General features: G+C 32.0%; 1 pseudogene; it reads left to right on the top strand.

The window, feature by feature from the left end:
• The first annotated feature begins 966 nt into the window (after positions 1-966).
• LOC123657133 lies at positions 967-23,622 on the top strand (annotated as a pseudogene).
• Positions 23,623-24,835: the final 1,213 nt, after the last annotated feature.

Genomic DNA, 24,835 nt, shown 5'->3' with positions numbered 1-24,835 from the left:
CACACACTACTATAATACCGAGCTAATGTAAAAGTCAGTAAACTAAATTTAGTACTTTTTTATTTTGACATCATTACATTTATTTTATGAATACAGTTGTAAAGTTCCGTGTAGTGTCAGCTGAGTAGAATAGCATCACCCCCTTTCTTACCGTGGGTGTCGTAAAAGGCGGCCGAGGGATAAACCTGGCTCAAAATCATCAGGGTCTTGGAGAAGGAAAACTTCATTTGAAACCCGGAATGGGGTCTCCGTCAAGCATTCGTGTCATAGCTCTGAAATGCGAAAGACTCCTGCAGCCAAACTGGCTACACACGTATCGACTCGTCATTCCTGTAGGCCTAGCCAATGAGGTCGAGAGGGTGGCGCAGAGCTTAGGCAACTCTGCGTTTTCCTGAAAAGTGCCCTAGGCGACACAGTGTCTGTCTGACACTGTATCGCCTAGGGCACAAAAAATATGTATAAATTGTCTGCAATAGACGGACTAAGCCAATGAATGAGCAAATCGAAAGGATAACTTAGAATAAATTATAACAATTATAATAATCCTTCTCTTATATGAAGAAATAGGCCAATGCCCAGCAGTTGGATGTTATAGGCTGACTCGTGATCGCGAAATTGTAAAACGTTTTGTCACGTTACAATATAAAATATAGAATTACCTCATTCACATTTGATATGTAGACAACTATATAATAAGAAATATAATAAGAAAAACTATAAAATTACTATCTGACCCCGCAAACGTTGTTTTGCCATATATTTTATTAACCTTCTCAATCCCTTCCCCCCTGACGGAATGAAAAATACATGTTGGCCGATTCTCAGACCTACCCGATATGCACACAAAATTTCATAACATTTTATTAACGTCTTAACAACCCCTCCCCCCCTTATAACTTAGGGGTATGAAAAATAGATGTTGTTCGATTCTCAGAACTACCCGATATGAACACAATCGGTGAAGCCGTTTCGGAGGAGTTTAACTACAAACACCGCGACACGAGAATTTTATATATTAGATTTTGGTTCATATATGAATGAAGATGAATAAAATACTCTTGATACTACTTATTCTTGTCTATAATTATTATCAGTATATAAGTTGTAGGCGAGGGAAAATTTTATCAATGCTTAAAATAGTTTTTCGTTTAAATCAAAACGTCAAAATTTCAAAGTAAAATCATTAATTTCCATTGTATGTAAATAGTATGTAGTTTTTCTTTCAATATCTCGCCGAGTTTTAAAAGTTTTTATCTCTAAAACGACGTAACGATAGGTAATATTGAGAAGAAATCTAAATGTAGGGTAGTTTTAGAATTTAACCTAATGTGTAAGTGTATTTCAGATTTTACAGCTTGAACATGGTTATAATTAGACTGTCTAACCTTCTAAAACTTAATATTTTTGGCACAAATTAAGAGTAATATACTACGAGTTAAAGAAACTTCTTATCAACTACTTTATTAAAGGTTGCCTGGAAGAGATCGCTATAAGTGATAAGGCCGCCTGTACATACATTATTTGTTTTGTATCTAATCGTTCTAAAATGTATCTTTTTTTTGTGTGTGCAATAAAGTTTAAACAAAAATTTAAAAAAAAATGATCAAATTCAATTAAATCTGAGGAGTATAACTTCACCGCTTATTTCCGTCTCCCGTCCAGGAAGCAGTCGTCACTTTAAATTATGCACTTTTTATATGGTATTAAATTAAATGAATAAGGAAGAAAATGAGAATCGTGGTTATCAAAACAAAATCAAATCTTCTACCGAGATTTGATTTTCATTCCGAGCGGGGAATCTAACCTAGTTTAGTCGCCTACACGGCACCACTATACCAGAGCGGTCACATCAAGCAAGTTTGATCGTTATTCATATAGCAAATTTGGTACCTAGCATCGACAGCGAAGCTAAACTAACGAGGAAACAAAAAAGTTAACAAGAGACCTACATTTTTCTGCTTAATTGACAGAATGATTTATATAGCTGATCCGTTTCTGATTTCTTTCGCAAAAAAGATTCATACAATATCTAGACTCTGATAATTAAATATAAGATTTCACATATATTTCCATTTGTAGTATAAAGCAATTATTTTTACAGTGAGTACTCTAAATGTAATAACGGATTTCTTATTTTCTTTTACTTCATCTAAATTACCTAAGTATTTTTTTACTCTGCAATATTATATTTGCAATACAATATTATATTCCTTAAATACACTTGATGTGGAATGTCTGAAATGTATTCTTCTACTGTAATTAATTATCATATGTCTCATTACCGAGTGTGGGTCATTTCTCTGCTAATGGTGTACAGTTGTACGCAAATTTGCATTAGTATTATCTGACACACCATTGTATATTTGATTAATTTACATAGACAATAGTGCTTTCTTTTAAAATAAATGATGTGTACAAAACAAAAAATACCAAAGATGAAAATGAGGTTTTACTGCTACACAAAAAATAGAAATAAAACTTCTGTATAAAGAACGAGAAAGATGACAATTTTTTTTTATGTAACTAGGTCCGCTGATGAAACAAGCATACGGCTCAGCTGATGGTAGGCGATGACCGTAGCGCATAGACGCTTGCAATACACGTTGCCGACCCTATCTCCAATTCCCCCCAGGCGCTACCTTTGAGCTCACCTTACTCACCAACAGGAGCACTGCTTGAAAACAGTATTATTTTGCTGTGATCTTCTGTAAGGTAGAGGTACTAGGAGTAGCCCTAGTCGGGCTGCTCCGTATTTTGAGCAAGAAATTTTCTGCTGGCTCTATCTCAGTTAAGCTTTATCAAATTATAATCTAAATTTATATCACATAATCCCGTGAAGATTTTAGTTATTCTATCTTCAAACAGCTTAACGTTATAAAGAATATATAAATCATATTAAATCGATAGCTATATCTCGTAGAACATATCGAATATGAAGGCGGAATCTATTACAATCTTCACGCCGTTGCGCCTCCCGATCCGGAAATTATAACTCGATTGAAAGGCTCTAGCTACGACCCTCTACGACCCCTGAGATACATTAGGCAAGTATTAGAAAATTTAATTTGTAGATGACTTCGTTAATGACTTTATAGATTTATTGACGAGATATTTCGTACGAAAAAATAAAAGGCATTATTTGCTCACTTCAATTAAATATATTTATATATTAATACGTGAAGCAAAAACTTTTTACGAAACCTTTTTATGAAAATTGTACGAAATGAGGAGTATAAATGAATAAAAAAGGGGTTACACACACTACCATGTATTTGACACATACGCATATATATATATATATATATATATATATATATTTTTTTTGTTTATTATTACAGAAGTATCACAGAAGTATTACAGAAGTATTACAGAAGTACTTAACTGAGGTAGGGCACAGCAGGAAATTTCTTGCTCAAAATATGGAGCAGCCGGTCTGGGGAATTACCTCGACCTTACAGAAGACCACAGCTAAATAATACTGATTTTAAGCAGTATTATGTTCCTGCTAGTGAGTAAGATGGCCAGAGCTCCTGGGGGGGATTGGGGGTTGGGTCGGCAACGCGCTTGCTATGCTTCTGGTATTGCAGGCGTCTATAAGCTACGGTAATTGCTTACTATCAGGTGAGCCGTACGCTTGTTTGCCGACCTAGTTTCATAAAAAAAAATATCTATAGTCTTTGACAACAGAACCTTAATAACGTTCAAATTTGTAATTTAAAATAATTATGGTCGAATTTTCTCTGGGCGACCACTAATACCAATTAAACTACAAGCAACTTTTTACTAAGTAATTTGTGTCTAGCCGAAAATCTTAAACTATTGCCTCTTTGTTGTTCTCTAAAATTATTGAAATTAGTTCGAACAAAAAGGAACAACAAGGCTGACAACAGCTGTATACATTTTTAGTTGCAGAATAAAATAAAATTATAATTTTTGCTTCATGTTATCTATCTTGTAACTCTAATTGAGTTTTGGGAGTCATAATTACATTCATCTGATTCTCAAATAACTTGAGCTCCGGAAAGTAGAAAGTTAAGCCTTTTACCGATTTGCTTATCAAATTACCAAGTGGATAGCGAACATTTTAAATGTTTAACTAAGTACTTTATCTTTGTTATATGATTTATCTTTGATGGTACTGAATATGCAGGAGGGTAATAAATCGTTAAGATATACCTAAATATTATCATAAGGGTTTATGTGCAGTGTACGTTCTTTGGAATATCTTAAAAATATGAATATGAGATAACGTATTTTCGATTTTTGTACACCTAATCTACCTAGTCCTGGTCTAATAATTACCCTCACATGTTTAAAATCCCTAGTACTATTTTTCTGTACTGGTTATTGAGACCATTGCCTTTCGGTCATTTGCAATACTGTATTCATCATTATACAAGTCTCCCGGTGTAGTACTAGCTTAGCGTTGTTTGCTGTGTCACCAATATTTTGTAATTGTTCCAAATATTCTCATCTAAACTACCACCCTAAAAATCTATAAACAATTTCATGTCGTTGTCAAGGAATATTTTTGGAATTTGAAGCTGAATTTCATATTGGAAAGTGTTAATAAATATTGAAAGAGAAGATCGATGATATCTAAAAAGGGATTTTAATTATAAAGATTTCATAAAGAATCTTTAGCGACTTAAATAAAGACTTAAGTAAAGTCGCTTAGACCGAATATAAAATCATCATATCAAAAATTTCGATCTAGCGGTTACATCGTTCCATAGCTTAATTGGCTAAAGTGCCGACACGGTAAGTCAAAGATGCAGATTCGATCCCCGCTGGAACGGTCGATTTTTGATATGATATTAAAAAATTGTGTAGGCTTAAATAAAGTTGACTCGATTGTTGACGACAAACCGATATGAAACGAAAATATGTCTTTGTGCTCTGGTACCTCCAAAGCAGTAAATATGATACAAAATGAAAGGACGAAAATAAGCGTAAGGGTTCTTTGTGTAACTGATAAATATCACCCCACGCGTTTCTGTCTTACAAGTTTTTAGTGGTTCTTATTACAAGGACAAAATTACTAATAATTGGACATACATATATATAAAGGGGATAAACTAGATACAAAGAGTTAAAATTTTATTAAGTAGTGACCCTGCTTTCTGCTCCGAGGGTTCTGGGTTCGATTCCCACTCCGAGTCTGGGTGTAATATAAATATTTATTTATATATGTATTATTTATAAGTAGGGATATCGAAAAAAAATGTAGCTACCAGTCGGCTGTTACCTATAACACAAGCAATAAGTTGCTTACTTTAGGCACAGACGACCGTGTGTGTATTATGTAGATATTTATTTATTTATTATTGTTTATAATATTATAAGTTTGTAGTTATAAATTTATAAAAGCGAAAAATAGAATTACTGTGCGTAGAGACGAGTAAGTATTTAGTCAATTTTCAGTTAAGCCTCTTGACATAACTAGTAATAGTCAATCAGGTAAAAAATAATTCGTTTCGTTTCACAACTATTAATCACTTTTTATTTAATTAAAAGTATGCTGACTGAGTGTAATCCAGGCCTAACATCAATTCCTTTCAAAGCTCCCAAAGTAACGTCAAGATTCTTTTTCGTGTCACTTGCGGCTGAAACAAAAGCTAAGATCATTGTATTCTTCTAACAAGAAACATCTTTTGTGGTATTCCAGGTTTTCTTTACGTGGTTAGATGTGATACACATCACTTCTATTGTTTAAATGTAATTAAAATTACTCTCGACTGCTTAAAGGTAACTGAAAATGAAACTAAATGTATTAATTTTTATCATTAATTTTAACTTAATTTGTCTGAGATAAAACTTCTATAAAACTTTCGTCTTGATTAATTATTGATATTGAGTGAAATTATTTTATAAATGTTAATTTTTGTTGTCTGTGAGTTGAAATGTTTTATATAAAGATCAGTTTAATTTAATCATAATTCGTTTTAAAAATAATTATTATATTTTTTAATTTTTCCAACCGCAACTTAACACCCTCCCCCTTTTCTAGTAACATTTTAAACATATGTCGTCCTAGTAGCAAAAGTTGTATGACGTCATGTGTCAACAAAACTTTGGGGCTTTATAACTGGCACATGTTCGTAAATATGAATATCATAAACTAAAGCGGGCTAATTATCGTTTCAAAATTCTGTTTTACATTTTGCCTGTATATTTTTTTTTTTTTTTTTTTGTAAAATCACGCATAGCTGTTGGTCTCAGTTGTTTTCAAAGACACCTGATAGCGATCGTTAGGTACTATAGTAAGGAATATATTCACCAACCCGCAGTGCTGAGACCCTTCTTAGGTGAAGGGTCCATGTAGGTATGGACAAATTAGCCTGTTCCCATCAGTGCGAAATTACAGGCTAAATCTGTAAATAAAAACATATACAACTATATTTACCCAAAATTAAAAGGAGACAGGTTTAAAATTATACTTATAAATTTCTAAAGTTTGAAACAATTATGAAGTGGAATAATCAAATCTACACATATAATAAAATGGTGGGAAAATCAAAACTGTACATTGAATATTTTTTTAAAAGAATACTTGGGGTGTCATCTACAATCGATACCGAAGCCAAAAATTTTTAGAATTTTTGTCTGTTTGTCTGCTTGTCTGTATGTATTTCCGGGATAAACTCAAAAAGTACTGCATGGATTTACTTCAAATTTGGCACGAATATAATTAAGAAGTCGGGTCATCATATAGGCTACATATTATCACGCTATCACCTACAGGGAACGAGCAGAGAACCTTTATTTTTTCAAGGCATTCTGTAACAACGTGTAAGCTAACGACGCATATTTGAATTTTGTTGCTATTATGTTAATAACCATGCTATAAGTTAGCTTCACACCATAAAAATCACGCAATATAAGTAACTTAGGCCGATTAATATGATTAAACGAATATAAGTAGTATCAAGATAATTTTAAAGCTGCGCCATGTATGAGATTTCAAAAACATCATCATAACCACTAATGTTGTTTATCGAGAAGTCCTATAAGTATGTATTCCCTATTCATAACCTATTCTGTATTCCTTATTCATTATTTTCTCCATCTGCTTCAGTTACAACTTATGACTTAATTCAGCAGAATCACCATAAAGTCATTTATTCAAAGCAGAAAATAAGCACTTTTTGAAGGTCAATTTTACAAAAGACAGTGTCCCTCTGTTACTGCACTTTCTGCAGATATGACATGTAAAGAAGAAACGGGTAAATAAATGTTATTTTAAAGGTATAATCGTAGGTATTTTTGCTGTATAGTGTTTACGCAGACGACGTCGCAGGCAGCAGCTAGTCGTTAATAATGTGTTTATTCGTTTTGTTACAGAAAACAGTATTAATTAAATACAGAATTGCCCTCTTGAGTTCTATACAGAAACTGTAAAAAAAGATCTTGAAAATATAGCAATGTCTAAACTACGCTTATTCGTTCTTTTTATTTCCATTTAATGGTCTACATTTAAATTCATTTAGCAAAAAAGATTCAACAGTTTCGAATAATTCAAACATTCATTAAAATGTTCAAGTTTAGTAATGTAATTTGCACTAGAAGAAACTGCTGAAGGCTCTTGTAAATAAATTTAATTTAGCGACATCCAAACTTTCGTTCTTTAAAGTTTAAAGCAGGTCTTCGAGGGTGAGAATTGAGGTAATTGTTGTTTGCAACTAGAAAGCTATAGCAAATAGAGCTGCAGTGTAGGAATAAAGAACGGTACATACATTAGTATGTAATAAAAATTTAATTTTGTGGGAGTTTGTGGATAGTAGAACATATAGGATACTTGTTACTCTTTCATGATAAAAGAACTTAATCGTTAAAATCGTAATTGTTATACCTATTTTCACCAATTTGAACCTCTGCGATTAACAAAAACCGCAAAAATGCAAAGCTAAACGATGGGCATTAACTATTATGTAAACTGTTTAGTTTAAAAACCTTTTAACACCACATTTAAGGTATATTTTCACAGAAAAATTATTACACCAAAGACCTCGTGTACTAGAGAACATTGCACCAACGCGTCATACAACGCGTCAACATACAAAGTGCATTACGTTCTTTTTTTTTCAAATTACTATTTGTTCTTCTACTATTACTTCCCTAGTACTAAAACTTTACTTCTCAGTTTCGTGCCCTTATTAATTGTATATTTTATACAATTTCAGTAAAAACAATTAACAAACAAATGTATCCTTGTAGTTACAATTTTATTTCTATTATTATACTGGATCGGCTCTGAGATTGCATTGTATACAAAACGTTAATGAATGGTAGGAAATCTAATTATTTTCTTTCTAAATCCATTCGCCGGTAAGCCGAAGAAATGAAACGAGTAATACTCGCAGTGGTGCCTCGGGAATTGAGTTGTCGAATGAAGCAATCTAATTTTTTTTATTCCCCATTATGGTTTTCTTATACTTACTCGCATGTGTCTACCTAAATCGAACCCTAATAAAAGACCACGTTTTATGTATATTTGGATTATTTATCAGAATACTCACTAAATAATATTGATATATATATCAATATTATTAACAGTATATATTACAGTATATATATATTATCTAACTTAACCTTAAAAATAAATATAATTGTATTTATTTTTAAGGTAAGATTTATTTTTAAGTTAAGATAACATTGAAAAGATTATTTAATAAACAGGGCTATGCTTTAGATTAAGAACCATCGAATTATGGGATTTTGGGGGGTGGAGGGAGGAGGGTGGAGAAGGAGCTACACTAGGTAACACTGCTATCATTCCGAAACAAATCGTTATGGAGATATCCATGGTCAAAGTTTTGAGATTAGAAGAAGAATTTAAGCCTTATTATAATACCTTCGAGTTCCGCGTCTAACTCTACCTTACCTCCCGGCGCTGCGGGGAGTGATACTCATGCTCCGTTCCGCAACTTTAATAAGTTATTTTCGAACAGGAGTACGTAAACACGGTCTCAACTGCAAGATCAACAAACGATACAACTTACGTTACTCGTGCTCCGTTCCGTAGCTTTCACATGTTATTTTCATATTTCACGCTTTATTTTCACATTCCACACGTTAATTTAACGTTTTCACACGGTTTTTTATCAAAATATATAAAAAAATTATTTTAAATAAATAAAAAATTAACCTAACCTGTGTAAGCTCAAAATTAGATTAGATCCTTCTGAAGAGTTATTAAAAGCTATAAAATATGTATATGCAAAATAAAAGAGTTTATAGTTAGCATAAAACATTTTTTATTTAATTCATGCATGTTTTTCACTTCAACATCTTTTTATTTTTACTTATTTATTGTTATATATTCAGTAACAATTATTAAAAATGAACTGAAATATTGAATATTTTTCGTATATAACAGTTAATAAGTAAAAATAAAATATATTAAGTAAAAAACTTAACACGAAATAAGGCTTCATGGTCTTAGACCTTTGCTTTTTACAGTTATTTAGACAAAAACAATGAATTTATGCTAAAATTGATTGGGAGCGAAACGATAAGTGGCGCGTCATTTTTTTAAAGCATCTATCTCTTAGTCGTTTAACATCAGTGGTATTGTTTGGTAAAAATCGTGTGAAAACGTTAAATTAACGTGTGAAATGTGAAAATAGCGTGCGAAATGTGAAAATAACATGTGAAAGCTACGGAACGGAGCATGAGTAACGTAAGTTGTATTGTTTGTTGATCTTGGAGTCGAGGTCGTTTTTACATATTCCTGTTCGAAAATAACTTGTAGAAATAACATGTGAAATATGAAAATAACGTGTTAAATGTAAAAAAAATGCTTATGGAATGTGAAAATAACGTGTGAAAGCTACTAAATTCTTCTTCTAATCTCAAAACTTTAACCATGGATATCTCCATAACCATGGGGTTCCAAAGTGTGGCAGTGGTACCGGGCGTAGTGTCCCCCCCCCTCCCTCCCCCGTCCCCCTCAAAATCCCGAAATACGGTGGTTTTTAATCTAAAGCTTTATCATAAACAGTTATCGAATACAAATAAAATGATTTACTGTTAATTAATTTTTTTTTAAACTTAGAGTTCAAAAATGTTAAAGTTTAGTATTTACAAAAAAACTTTTATTATCTATTTTATAATTTAATATTCAAAATTTCCAATTTTTCAATTCATTTGTTTTATAAGCTGCGAAGCTGCATGATGTGCCAGACCTGTTGCTTAATCGATTCGCGATGTTACCGATCGCGTAGCTTCACTTACTGAGCGTATCGCTTTCATTACCTAAACTTGTTGTAATGGGTAACCAAAAATTTCATGTGATTTTGGTGTTTTCGGTACTTTTTATGATGAAGAAATTAGTCGTTTGTTTAAGTTTTTCTCTAAAACTGTAACATCTACGAAATTAAGCCTAACACTACAAAGTGTGTATTATTGTATATATTATTGTGTTGTAAAAATTAGCTGCTTTATCATAACTTTAATCTTAAAAGTGTATGTTACTTTTGGTTCAATCTCAATTGAAAGTGCGTTTTGGCAGATTTTGACAAACACTCGTAAATTATGACGAATCAATCCACCGGTGGTGGACATTTTGTGTAATATAGTACTCGAATGAGTTTATGTGGCATCTTATTATTAGTGATTGTAATTTATATTCTTTCATGTATCTTAATAAAATAAAATAAAAATAAAAATATATATTATATTTTATAAGTTGTCGCCTATACTTATACTTTATTAAAATATAATGACATAAATAATTAAATGTATTTTAACACGCACATGGCATTCCTTAGGTTGGCAATTGAATACCTATGTTATGTTGAATACCTAGGTAACACCACTTATATATAAAAAAAACTTATAATAATATTCGATTTTCTTGTACTTAATATTACAAACTCTGCTTTCTATCTACGTACATAAATATACACTTAAATCAAAGTTAGAGTAATGATATAAATACACTCCAAAACAAGGAAATGAAATATGAATATTATCTCTATTACAATTTAACTAGGATAATATTATACAGATCTACAAAATCCCTATCAGAGAGCTCCTAATTCAACATCGCGCCGACATCGACATCACGCGATGCGAGCAACAGCGCATAACTGGGACGAATACATTTTACAAGACATTAATTACTCGACTCATTAACAGGATTAACAACATTCGAGATGTTGGACTGACGAAAAAGATACTTCTTGACATCTACGTAATGTATTCGTATGTATGTAATGAACGGGTATAGTATCGTAAGTCTGATATATGTGATAGTCTTAAAAGATACATATTCTACATGAACGGCCCTTCCGTTCAAAAGAAAGTCTGAGATTGAAGATCTTTATCATGACATGATTCTTCATCCTTTTATTCTAAATATAATTTAAAAAATTAGACCCAGATAGACCAAAACGTATATCATTTGCATGTGTTTGATAAAATGATAAAACGATGCAGCAATTTGATAAAACCATTACAAATTGATTAAAATGTCAAAGGATATTAAATTCCAACGACCAATATTCAGGCGATACTTATGCTTTTTATTACGACAGAAGCAATAAAATACGCAAAAAAACAGGAAATTTTCGGGCAAAATGTGTTCACATTTTACGACTATTAGTAATACGGAAGCTGCTTCAATTTTTCTATATTACTTAAGATTTCCGTGCACAGTTCAATTTTTTACAAAAAATTAATAATATTGTGATATCGGCACTAAGCCGTACGATAATTACGGTAAAATGCTGTTCTTATTCCACTGCAGATCACTTTAGGCTGTAAATCTTTCCCCTAGCTATTTTTACCATCTTTGAATAAAAGAGTTTGGTTCTTTATTTAATCTCGTACATCAACTTTAGAAATTATATTGAACTATTATTAGTTTAATTTTTTTTTTCCTTAAATTGATTAGGGGATTTTAAAATGTTTTTTAGAACCAGAAAAACAGACTAAATTCGATTTTCTTCTTGAGACAAAGTTCGAAAATATTAGAAACAAAAGTCAACGAATCGATAGCGTATAAGTAAAACCGCTGGTAACAGCTAATGCCGTATAACATAAATCAAAACAATCACTACACATTACGTCGATTAAACGAACCAAGCTTGGAGATAAAAATGATTTATTACTAACCGATACAAGACAATACTGTCTTTTTAGTAATTTTACCTTACATGAGGAACTTGAGTTAATTTGGATATATTTTCTACATATTGTTACGTTCATTTTTTAGCATTTACAATATTTACACCGTACATATTTTATTATATACAAAACGTTATGTATGTTACTCACAGAAAAAAATGTATACATTATCCTTTACCATATTTAATTAATTTAGCAATATTTTCCGCAGCTGCAAAGCTAAGTTATTATACCAAGTCCGAAGCCTCGTTACATTAATACAAAAACTCCAAAGATCCTTTATCCTTTGTAGAAGAACGAGAAATGCATTTTTATTTAAAAACTTTTTTATACAATATTCAAAAAACCGTAGCACTTAAAATGTAAATATTTTATTTCGTTTGTAGAATATCTTTTATAATGACAAATTTTAAATATTAATAAAAGAACATTTTTAGACATTATTTTAAAAGCCTCAAAAATAATAAACTTTGATGAGAAATTTGAATTTTTATGTGTTTCTATCTCAAGATTTATTTTAATTTTAAGAAATGTACTGTTTATTTATTAAGTAAGATTATACCTGTTTTGACAATTAATATTGAAATTCAATAAATTTATCTGAAAATGTTATGATTAACTGAATCATTGTGTTCTTAACATTCAAATCAGTGTTAAAATCTTTTACTTAAAAAAAAATACAAATAAGATCTGTATCATTGTAATATAGTTATGTTTGTTCGCAAATGAAAAAAAAAACAATTTTATTTACACCGACCAGTATTGTAACGAAAGTACTTGAAAAACATAATCAAGTATATTCGCATTATTTGAGATAAGTCAAAAAGCACTCGTCAGATCTATTTAGGTTATATTTATTTAAGAATGGATAGAAGCTTTTACAAATGACTTAAACATAAACGTGCCGATCGCAACGACGGTTACTGGATGACTTCCTTAACGATTTACAATATACCTTACATTATATTAACATTTTATGAACATACAGATTTGTACCACATTACAGATTATATTGCGTCGCTTACAATTAGGAAGTCTAAAAAATATACCTCTATTAAAGTAATTATCTTAAAAAAGATTCTACTTGAGACAAAGAAAAGAGGCTAGTTTTTTTTTTATTATTTATTATTTTATTGTAAAAAAAAATAAAAAACTAGCCTCTAGACTAAACTAGTTGTAATATGTATACCAGTCGGCTCTTACCTATAACACAAGCATTAAATTGCTTACTTTAGGAAAAAAAATCGTAGGCATTAGAATAGTAAAAATATTTTATGAAAACTCATATAAAATTGCCTCGCTGCGTAAGTAGCACGTAGTCTTTCCCTACGTGTTTTAAGCGTCTCGAAAAGTTGTTAATCTAGTTAAGGAGTTGAGTAATTAGTGTCTGGGGAAATGTTTTCATCTCAACTGTAGGCTGTCTTTACAGAAATGAATCTTACCATTAACGTATACATATTTTCAAATGTGTGTAACAAACACGTACATATATGTATTAACTTGATATATAAAATACGTAAAGGTTTTAAGTCTTCGTGCGCGCTTATATATTAATGTACCAGTTACACAATTGTTTGTTTGCAAAAGAAAAAAAAAGTGACTTCAATTCACATCGACAAAAGCGGGTTCGATCACCGCACATGGCAAACAAAAACTGCAACAGGCACCTACTAAACAGACAGTTCGTTTATTATTATAACATTATTTTAATATATATTTGATGATAATGATGACTACTTTCTCTACAATTAGTAAGCAGGTAATAAAATTTGAAATTAAAAGTTACAATACTCCATTTTCATCTTAATATTCTAGATGTAGCACTTGTTCTTTCTGTTTGCCGGAAAATGGATTGAGGGGCGAGAAATAATTAGATCTTCCTTTCCATTAATTATAATTAATCTCAACTTCTAAAATGTAAAATGAAAAATAAGACTTTTTAAAGTCATTAACGAAAACAAAGATTTATTCGTTGTTATAAATGCGAATTAGTATCAATAGTTATAAATGTATTTTATTGTAATGTTCGTATTTCATATAGTCTTCAAGTATTGATACGAAGCTATTATACAAATGAGTGTAAGGTTTGTCCTAAAGGGACAAGCTACACTGCCCTTTCGCCTAATTTCTAAGCAATATAAATTACTGTAATAGTTTTACCATAGAAATTGTAACTACGAGTGTAGTTAAGGTCCCAACGTCATTACGTCAAAATTGATGATCGCATAATTAAGCTATCTTCTTTACTAGATTTTATCCATATTCGTAACTGCGTTGATTTAAGCATACAATATATCAAAATACAGTGTATTTTGTTTGTGACTAATAACTATAATTGTTATTTATGTATCTACAAAATCGATTTTATTTTTATTGTTTTTCCTGATGTACCTACTAGAAACTCTAATAATAAAATATACAAATAAGACTTTAAATAGAAAAGAAATATTGAAAATATAAAAGATACATCGATGATCGTCAAAGGTTTTCTTAAATGTCATTTTTCTTTGGTAATAAAAAAATGTTGTTTCCCTACCCTAAATGCTTTGTCACATATTATTTCGAATTTCTTATAGGTATATATTTATAAGTATCAGATATATTTTATAGTAATTTTAATTTGTTACTAGAACAATAGCAACTACAACAGGTTTTTGTTTTTCTTTATTATAAATAAAAATATTTTATAAGAACAATTCGCGATTGACTTTTTATGTCATACATTTTTTATCAATATTTTAAATGTACATTCATTTTTCTCTGTAAGTAGGTAATATGTATTCCACTTAGTAACTCAACGGTTGACTGAAACACGTCCCTTTTGAGAATGATTATGCCTTTGAACACTTCTTATACATCTATCCAAATAATGACTAAGTATATTTCAGAACGTACAGAATTATTTTTTATTTCAGCATACATAATGCCTTTTACAAAAAGGTGTGCAACTATTACATTATATGAAAAATAAATGGCATACCAAGCATCTAACAAATAATTTAACATTCAACAGTGTATTTGTATATAACGAGTGAAGTTGAAACACAAAGAGTCGTAGCAGTTTACATTGGGTCTTTGAGAAACTGAGCTTTTTGTTAGCCGTACGGGTTGTACCTGTTGAACGAGCATTTTCGTGTAGTGTTGTGTACACGGGAATTGCTAGCCCTTTGCAAACATTGAGCTCGGAAAATTGTAAGTTCTTCGTGTAAGCTGAAACGGTGTATTTTTTTTTTTTGTTTTCTATATTTTTGCATTCTGCAGAATTTACGTACTTTACCACATAAATTACTAGTTTAACACAAACCACTTACTAAACTTATTATAAAATTATTTTAACATTAAAAAATATATATACGCAATTCGTTTAACACAATTTATTACGAATACAAAATTGTTATATGAGTTAAGTTATATCGTGGTTGGCTAAGAATTAAATGTCTGTGTACGAAACACAATGGGGAACCTTCATAATTCTAAAAATATTGAAATGAATGATTCACGAGCTTTTTCACTGAGATGAAATATCCTACTCAAATCTGAAGCAGCCTGAGTTGAGTTCCTCAACCTTATAAAAGATCACAGCTGAATATCACTGCTCCTGCTCTGAAGTATTCTTGTTTTCCTATGGTAAGTCAGGTAGCCAGAGCTACTGGAGAGTGTCAGGGGTAGGATCAACAACGCGCTTGCGATGCTTTTTTTTATATCACTAGTTCGGCAAACAAGCGTACGGCTCACCTGATGGTAAGAGATTAGCGTAGCTTATAGATGCCTGCGACACCAGAAGCATCGCAAGCGCGTTGCCGACCCAATCCCCAATCCCCCCAGGAGCTCTGGTTTCCTTACTCACCAGCAGGAACACAATACTGCTTGAAAGCAGTATTATTTAGCTGTGATCTTCTGTAAGTTCGAGGTACTTCCCCAGTCGGGCTGCTCCATATTTTGAGCAAGAAATTTCTGCTGTGCCCTACATCAGTAATGCTGTGCCCTACCTCAGTTACTTCTGGTATTATTCGTGTTCATAGTCTCCGGTAACTGTTTACCATCAGATGGCCCGTACGTTTGTTTGCCAACATAGACGTAAAATTAATCAAATAAAATCTGCTTAAATAATTTAAGAACCGCTGACAAATAACTACTCACATACAATCAAGTCAACTTGTTTAAGCTGACGAAAATATAAATTCTTAACAAACTTCGTAAAGTTTTGCAGTTGTTCGTACAATATTTTATTATTTTCTTCAAACAAGTTTCCTCTACGATAAAATAAAATAAGCGTTAAGTAGCTTCGGATTAAATGCGACTTCGCGTTTAAGCTTGTTGCTTGTTCACGTTATCTCATGCGGATTTTATTTTAAGCTACAAGTGACACGGAAAAACATACTTGTTTTGTTCCCTTATTACTTTAGTTATAAGTTGTGAAATTTCGTGAATCTGAACTCCGATTTTGTCATTCCTTTTTTTTACAATAAATAACATGCCAGTCGGTGAATAAAAAAGAAGGAATGAAGAAAGAAGAAAAAAGCATGTCTCAAGACAAAACTGTGATATACAGATTGTATTTAGAAGGCCTAATACAATCTGTTTGTCACAATAACATCTTATCTCTTTACTTAACAGAAAAAGATGCCTTGTCTAGCCAATTACGTTACACAAAAGCGTTAATAATAGACATATTTAATAGACTTATAAATAATTGTCTCAAAAAGCCTTACATTTAAGCTACTTTTCGTCTGCATTTCTCGCAGTTAAAGGCTTCGTTCGCAATGCAGCAGACTCATAAATGATTGCACAGTAAAGTAAGCTAATATTTCAAATGCTAATGCGATTGGCACAATTTATTTAAACTTTATTAAGATATAATATGCACTTTTCACTTCAATGATTTCCGTGGCTTTGGTATATTAGTATTCTATAGTCCTTGTTTGTGTAATGAAGTCAATGCGTACTTGATATTTAATGTTCCCGGTTCAAGTCATCTTTGAGGGATAATATATAGCGTCTGAAACTTGCAGGCCGCATGCGGCTGCATCGCGAGAAATTCCATCATTCAGAAGTATTTTAAGCAACTAAATCAAAATTAAAGTACGGAATATAATGTCAAACTTTTAAGGTTCGTTGAGTTCTTCATTTGCACAACATTGTTATAACACCTATTATGCCACAGTAATCAGACAAGAATCTTGTTTGTAAAATCGACAAAAAAAAAAATACAACTGAAACCCTATTACACTACTATACTACGACTACAGATCAATGTCCATCAAAACTGACCTAATGAACCTGCGAAGATGTCTATGTCTATGGTAAGAAAAACTGTATTCAATTCTTTTTAACCGACTTCCAAAAAAGGAGGAGGTTCTCAATTCGACAGTATTTTTTTTTATGTATGTTACATCAGAAGTTTTGACCATGTGGACCGATTTCGACAATTTTTTTTTAATCGAAAGGTGGTGTGTGTCAATTGGTGCCATTTAAATTTATTTGAGATCTAACAACTACTTTTCGAGTTATATCTAATAATGCGTTTTTACTTGACGCTTTTTTCGTCGACATACGTTGTATTATACCGCATAATTTTCTACTGGATGTACCGATTTTGACAATTCTTTTTTTGTTAGAAAGGAGATATCCCTAGTTTAGTACCATGATAAGGAAACCAGGATCTGATGATGGGATCCCAGAGAAATCAAGGGAAACTTTCGAAAATCTGCAATAACTTTTTACTGGGTGTACCGATTTTGATAATTCTTTTTTTGTTGGAAAAAAGATATCCTTAGTTTAGTACCATGATAAGAAAACTAGGATCTGATGATGGGATTCCAGAGAAATCGAGGGAAACTCTTAAAAATCCGCAATAACTTTTTACTGGGTGTACCGATTTTAATAATTTTTAATTTAATCGAAAGCTGATGTTTGTCATGTAAAAATTTTATTGAGATCTGATAACTACTTTTTGAGTAATCTTTGATAAAGCGTAGTTATTTGACTATTTTTTCGTCGATCTACGTTTTATTACTCGTCGATGTAATTGAAGTCGGTTTTTTTTCGTTAGATTTATTATAAATAACGAGACGATATTCTGGGTACACCCAAATAATTTGATTCAAGAGGGGAGGATAGTCAATTATACGATTATGCAGTAACTTGATTAGATATCGCATTATCTTATTACTTTTTAATAAGCTTTTTAATTAAGAGAAGACGAATGTACATAAAATATACATAAGTAAAATATCCCTCTGCTATAATTAAATAAATAACTCTAAGTTGTACATACGAAACATTTGGGCAATAGTTCTAAATAGTGCTTTTAGTGTTATTTATGCGAAAAGATATTACCTTCCGCCGATTCCTAAATTACAACACTCAGTCCAGCCAACTGTGTCTAAAACAGTTCTGTCATTAATCACAACCGACACATGAACCGTTTATGAATTCCAATACTGCTAATTGATAACTACTACTAAAATACTTACTATTCGCTATAAAATGAAATATTAACTACATTTTCATAAAATTTTGATATAAATTATAAGTATTAACGGGAATTTTTTTTTTTCTAATATTCAAAATGCAAATTAATGTCAGGTAATAAATTTTATGGCTCAAAACTATATCGAACTTTAACTGGTGATAAATAATAAAAATTTATTGCATACACATCCACCGCTATTTTTCAGTATGGATACATAAATATGTCGATGTTTTGATGGATTCTTTTTTCAGAGAACATTCGCACGACTTTAGCGCATTCTAACGAAGTCGCTAAAGTCGGTCGGTTTTTTTCTCTGTTTTTACTAAATTTTTATCGAACAGCAAATTTTAGAAACACATTAAAAACACAGATTTACAAGTCAAATTAAAATTGCATTAAATATAAAACACGTTTATTATCAAATAAAAGATTCCAAAAGTGTTTCAGCTATATTTGTAGGCTATATTGCTTACATTGTGACCAAATGTTGTATAATAAATTTTAACTTCCCAATTTTCCGATATTTTCCTTTTACGAATGGCTTAGAAGGCGTTGCATACAACATTTTTAAGTGTCGTAAAACAGACCGATAGCGCGACTAGCTTATAAAACGTGTGGCGATATTAGAATTATATAAAATAGCCTTCACTCTCCGACAAAACTTGGTATTTTTTCCTACTAAACGAAATAGTATACACGCTACAATTCACATCAGTTACGTTTATTATACTGACCCCTTAAATAAAACTCCTTTTGTATCCATCTTAATTGTTTAGAGCGGAGTACTACCAACATAATTTAACGAAGTCACAGCCGCGGTTTCAGCAACTGACTGTTTCACTAGAGGTTGTTGGTTCTATCGCACCATATGAGAATTTTTTATATAGGCCATATATGTAAATATTTGTTGAACACTGATCATTTGGATTATTTTTACACCCGAAAATGTCAGACACAGATCATTTGGTTTTGTTTGTAAATCCGAAAGTTTTTCTAAAAGCTATAGAAAATATCATCTTTATCATCCAATTATATGCGATGACGCGTTGGCGCAATGTTCACAGCACTAATTTGTGCGCTGGCGGCTGCGGGTTCGATCCCCGCATATGACAAGCATTTTTATTGGCCATACAGATCTTTGCCGTGATCTGGGTGTTTGTACTGTCCTTGTGGGTCTCCTCGCCGTGCCTCAGAGAGCACGGTAAGCCAGTTATTATCATAAAAATTTGATAGCGATCGTTACTCAAAGTAGGGAATATATCCGCCAACCCGCATTGGAGCAGCGTGGTGGATGAAGCTCTGATCCTTCTTCAACATGGGGAAAGAGACCTATGCCCAGTAGTGGGATATTACGGGCTGAAGCGTATATGCGTAAGAAGTTGGACCGATCCATGCTTAAAATGTATAAATTAATTTTAACGTAATTTTCAGTCTAAAATCGATAAGTACTTCAAAGTTTTGTGTATAAAAGTTGGGCGTCATGATGTCATAAATGAATTATGGGAAAATCCTAAATATAAAACTTAAGTAAAATCAATTTGATCAAGCCGAAAAACAATACAACGACTATATTACTTGCAAACTCTAAAAACTGCTATTTAACTTTTGAAAATACGAACCCGGGACATCTTAATTTTAATGTCCCGGGTTCCTTTTGTGTAATTAGTTAATTATCAATAATGCTGTTATATTCTGTAACTGTAGATCCTTGAAAGAGTACTTTAATTCTTGATAAGTGATCTAGTTTCACTTAAGGTCACCAACCCGCCTGCCCAACGTGGTGACTATGGGCAACACACATGAATTCACGCCATTTTTGGCGCGAACTTGAGGAAACCTATATCCAGCAGTGGACTGCGATAGGATGAAGTGATGATGATGAGTGATGATCTTGTTTCCATCAATCCCTAACAAATTGCTGATTAGAGATTACTGTATAGAACAGAATACATTACTTAGGTTTATAATGTACCTGATGTTGTAATGTAGATTTTTCAAATTGTTAATTGATTTTGCTATCATTATCATAACTTATCACAGTCCACTGTTGGACTTAAGCCTTCCTCAGGATTCGCCATAAGCCACGATCTCCCGCTTTCGCTATCCAATCACTACCAGCCTGTTTACGTCATCGTTCCATTTAGCTAAAAGGCGTTCATCACTTCGTTTGCCAAACCATGATCTCCATTCGGGAACTGCTTACTCCACCGCCCATCGCTTCTACGACATATGTGACCAGCCCACTATCACTTCAATTTGCTACACTTTTGAACCAAGTCAGTTAATTTGGTCTTCTGCCGGACAGTCTCATTTCGGACCTTGTCCCTTAGTGAGATCCCGATTAAAGACCTCCCCATAGCTTTCTGAGTGAAATCCAGTCGGCGTGTCAGCTTCATTGACACGTGCCATTGTCACGTCTCCGCTCCACATGTCATAACTGGTACGACGCATTGGTCAAATATCTTGGAAATAAGCATTGTGACGAGGATGTCCCTAAGACATGACGCAGCATCACAAAAGCTGCCTAACCCAGTTATACTCATCTGTTGATCTCAGATTCGTTGTTTTCTCTACCAATCTGTAATTTTTGCTCGAGGTAGATATAACCCTAGATAATCTCTAAGGTTACATCTTCGACAAAAATAGGTTCGCGAATAATGTGGTCGTTGAACGTATTCTTGGTCTTATCTAAGTTCCGGTATTGTACGTACTCATCATACTGTTGATCACTGAGATATCCCTAAATATATGCTTCTTATCCTTCATAATGAAATTTCAATCTCGTTCTTCACCAACACTTGGAGTTTCTTTAGGTCCACTTTCTTTTGGCCTTTTTCTGAAAGAAGGTGTTTATACAGAGCAGCTCATGTATACTGAGAAAGTTGACTAGCATTTGACCTCTCTGATTTCTACGCCCATAACAATGTGGTCCCAAACACATTATGGCGAAATAAATGTTTCCATTTTAAAAATAATAACAATAATAAAACAATACCAAATGATTCATTTTACTGAAATGACCGGTTTAAGATGAAGTTTTTTATGATAAAGTATCGGGACTGTTTTATAATAAATAGTTAACTGTTAATAAGTTTATAACTGAAACTTTAATGAAACGGACATTTCTCAAATTTTAACCACCGTCAAAGCGACGACATCATTCTTTTGTCTAAGATCTCATTTCAAATCAATCTATCAAATCTATGCTAAAGTTAAATTCATTTTGAGAATAGTTTGAGGAACAATTTCAAACATCTGTTTTTGGTAGTGATCTGATATTAAAACTTCGTTATAGTTGTTAATTAGAGATATCAGAAATCCAAGACTTTCATTCTCTTTCATTTCAGGGGTCGCGATAGTTCCAACGTCGCAGAACTAAAATTATTTTTCAGTGACAATTTGTGATCTAATGAAGAGATAAGTATTAGGTTGCTTTTAGTAAATAAAAAAATGTATACATACGTGCTAATATTGCATTTGATTTAGTTTAATTATTCAAATTAGGTTGGTTCGTTGTAGATGAAAGATTTTTTTATGTTTTTAAAAGTTAATCGCCAAAGCCTTACTGACAATAATGATAGAATGCAAAATAAGATGGGACAGCCAAAATATTATTTTTTTTAAGTATATTAATTACATGTTTTATGATGTACACATAACTACTTAAAACAACTTTACCTAACGGTTTTACCCGCGTTATAAATTCTGCAGCTTTACAATATTAGTATAGATAGGTAGGGAGGGTAGGCGGTACTGAGACGCGGTAACAACATAGTCCGTATAAAAAGTTATTTAAAAATGTATTTTAAGTGAATTTAGTGATGAAAAATCGTACAAGTAACAATAAACTAGTGTATATGACTATATAGTGAAGACAAGGTGCTAAGTTAACGAATAATACAAAAAAAAAAACCTAAATAAGTGAAGTGTAAGCAAACAACAATCTACAATTTTTTTTCAAGTCTAGACTCGCGAATCCAGGAACTTAAATTGAACTAGTGTTAATCTATGAAGGTGCCGGAGTGCAAATAAATGAAAAATCGCGAAGCTATCCTTTCTTTGGAAAAGCATAACCTCACATCTTAACAAGTGCAATTTTATAGTTAAAGAAACTGTGAAACAGCGCCATCTATTAGAAAATAAGCACACTACTTTCGACTTACGCACAATAAGAAACAATAGTATCCGATTCTACTAGAGGGCGCAACGAGTACCAAAACAAAGCAGACACTATGGAGGAAATTATGATAGCCTTACAAAATATTCAAAAAGAATTGAAAGTTCAAAAATTAGAAATTCAGAAAAGTGGCGAAAAGGTGACAGAACAAGTAACACTCAACATAACTAACAAATTAGAAGAGAAATTTACAATATTGGAAGAAAAACATCAAACCTTGAAAGAAAATGTTGAACAACAAGAAAGAAGAATCCAATTTATGGAAAAACAAGCAAGACAAAGAAACATAATTTTCTTCGGAATTGAAGAGAACGAGACATCCTACCATAACTTGGAGAACAATATATTGCAATTCATAAGGGAAAAACTGTCCTTAAAATTGGATTGTAGAGATATTCAGGAAATAAAGAGAGTGGGGAAAAAAGGTGAGAAACCACGACCAGTAATTGTAACTTTTTCTACCCTTGGTTAAAAGATCAGCATTCTTAAGCAAAAAAGATTATTAAAAGACACCCAATATTATTTTAACGAAGATTACCCTAAGTACATATTAGAAAAAAGGAAAGAACTACAGGAAGAAGCAAATAGAGAGCGCGAGAAAGGAAACAAAGTCACGATAAAATACGATAAACTTGTTATATTCAAATCAAACAACAAAAGAACACTGATGACTTCACCAGAGTCAGATTCCAATTCTCAAGCACTAGTAATTAATAGTACAACCAGACCTAACAAGAAAAACAAAATAAAACAGTCAAACCCATCTATACCCAGATCTAACAGTGTCTCAGAAGGAGTTCTAAAACCATGCATTCTAAGCTACTTAATAAACAAATAACGTCAACAAAGCGTATAAACAAACCAACGACAATACCACTATTAACTTAGATTCACAGCAACCAATACCCCCCCCCCCCCTCCCTCAAAGATGCAACATTCAATCAATTTCAACTAAGCAACGAAAACCATCTTCCAATCCGGCTGGTCACCGTGGAAGATTAAGACCAAAACCCTCTAAAGAAGCCATCTCAGACCTCTTGTATAATAAGAAAAGAGACACAAACCCAAGAGAAATACTTAACGAAAAAGAAGAAAGATCAGCTCGTCATATAGTACTTACAACGTCGGAACTTTATCAACTTATGAACGCTTAATTGAACTTAGCTCTTTAGAGGAGGCCTTCACCCTCACTTGAGGAGGGGTTCATGCAAGACAAACTTCTATATTATATCTAGATTTAAACAGTTTTCTAAAATAAGTGAAATATGTGTAAATAACATCATTATTTTTCTTGTCTTATTCTTTTTTTCTTAAACTATGTATGTATTTTACTTTTTGCATGGAATAAAAGGCTTTTTATTTTATTTTTATTATATAGATAAGTATACAGACGTAGAAGTTCTATAAAAAAGGTCAAAGATCACCGTTCATAATTAATAAATAAATAAAAATTAATAAGGCATATCTTTCTAGTACACGTGTAAAACTTTAATAATTTAACGTGCTATTGATATACTATGCCATGCCAACATATACTTCCATATTCAAATTCCCGAATCTAACATCACAAAATAATATTATTTTCATAGGCTGTTTAAATTTCATCGTTAATTTTTTTTTTTTTTTGGTAACACTGGTGCAAAATTCGTAGTAAAAAATTCCAGGGATGAATTATCTTGAATAATTGCTTAGCCGTGGTTAGCATCGTCCATTAGGCTTTTGTAATAAACAAAAACTAGGTTGCTTAAAATAATCAAGAAAATATTTTAGGGAATCTTAAAGATTATTAGACAATTACGTAAATTAGATTTACATTTTTACTTGACTACATCAAAATTATTACGTGATTGCAAATCGGTTAATTATTAATTTTGAATAGTGTTTTAACCATTACGTTATTTTTACTGGCAGGACTTATCAGGTAATAAGTACAAAGTAATGTTGTTGTAAACATTTCATAAAATATCGATTATTATACAAACATTTGTATTAGGCCAGGTAATAGCTAACTATTGAAAATCTTATCTAATGACATTTACTTTCCCATTTTA

This window comes from Melitaea cinxia, chromosome 10, assembly GCF_905220565.1.
Source record: "Melitaea cinxia chromosome 10, ilMelCinx1.1, whole genome shotgun sequence".
Classification (NCBI taxonomy): domain Eukaryota; kingdom Metazoa; phylum Arthropoda; class Insecta; order Lepidoptera; family Nymphalidae; genus Melitaea; species Melitaea cinxia.
This window is presented reverse-complemented; position numbering and strand designations above follow the sequence as displayed.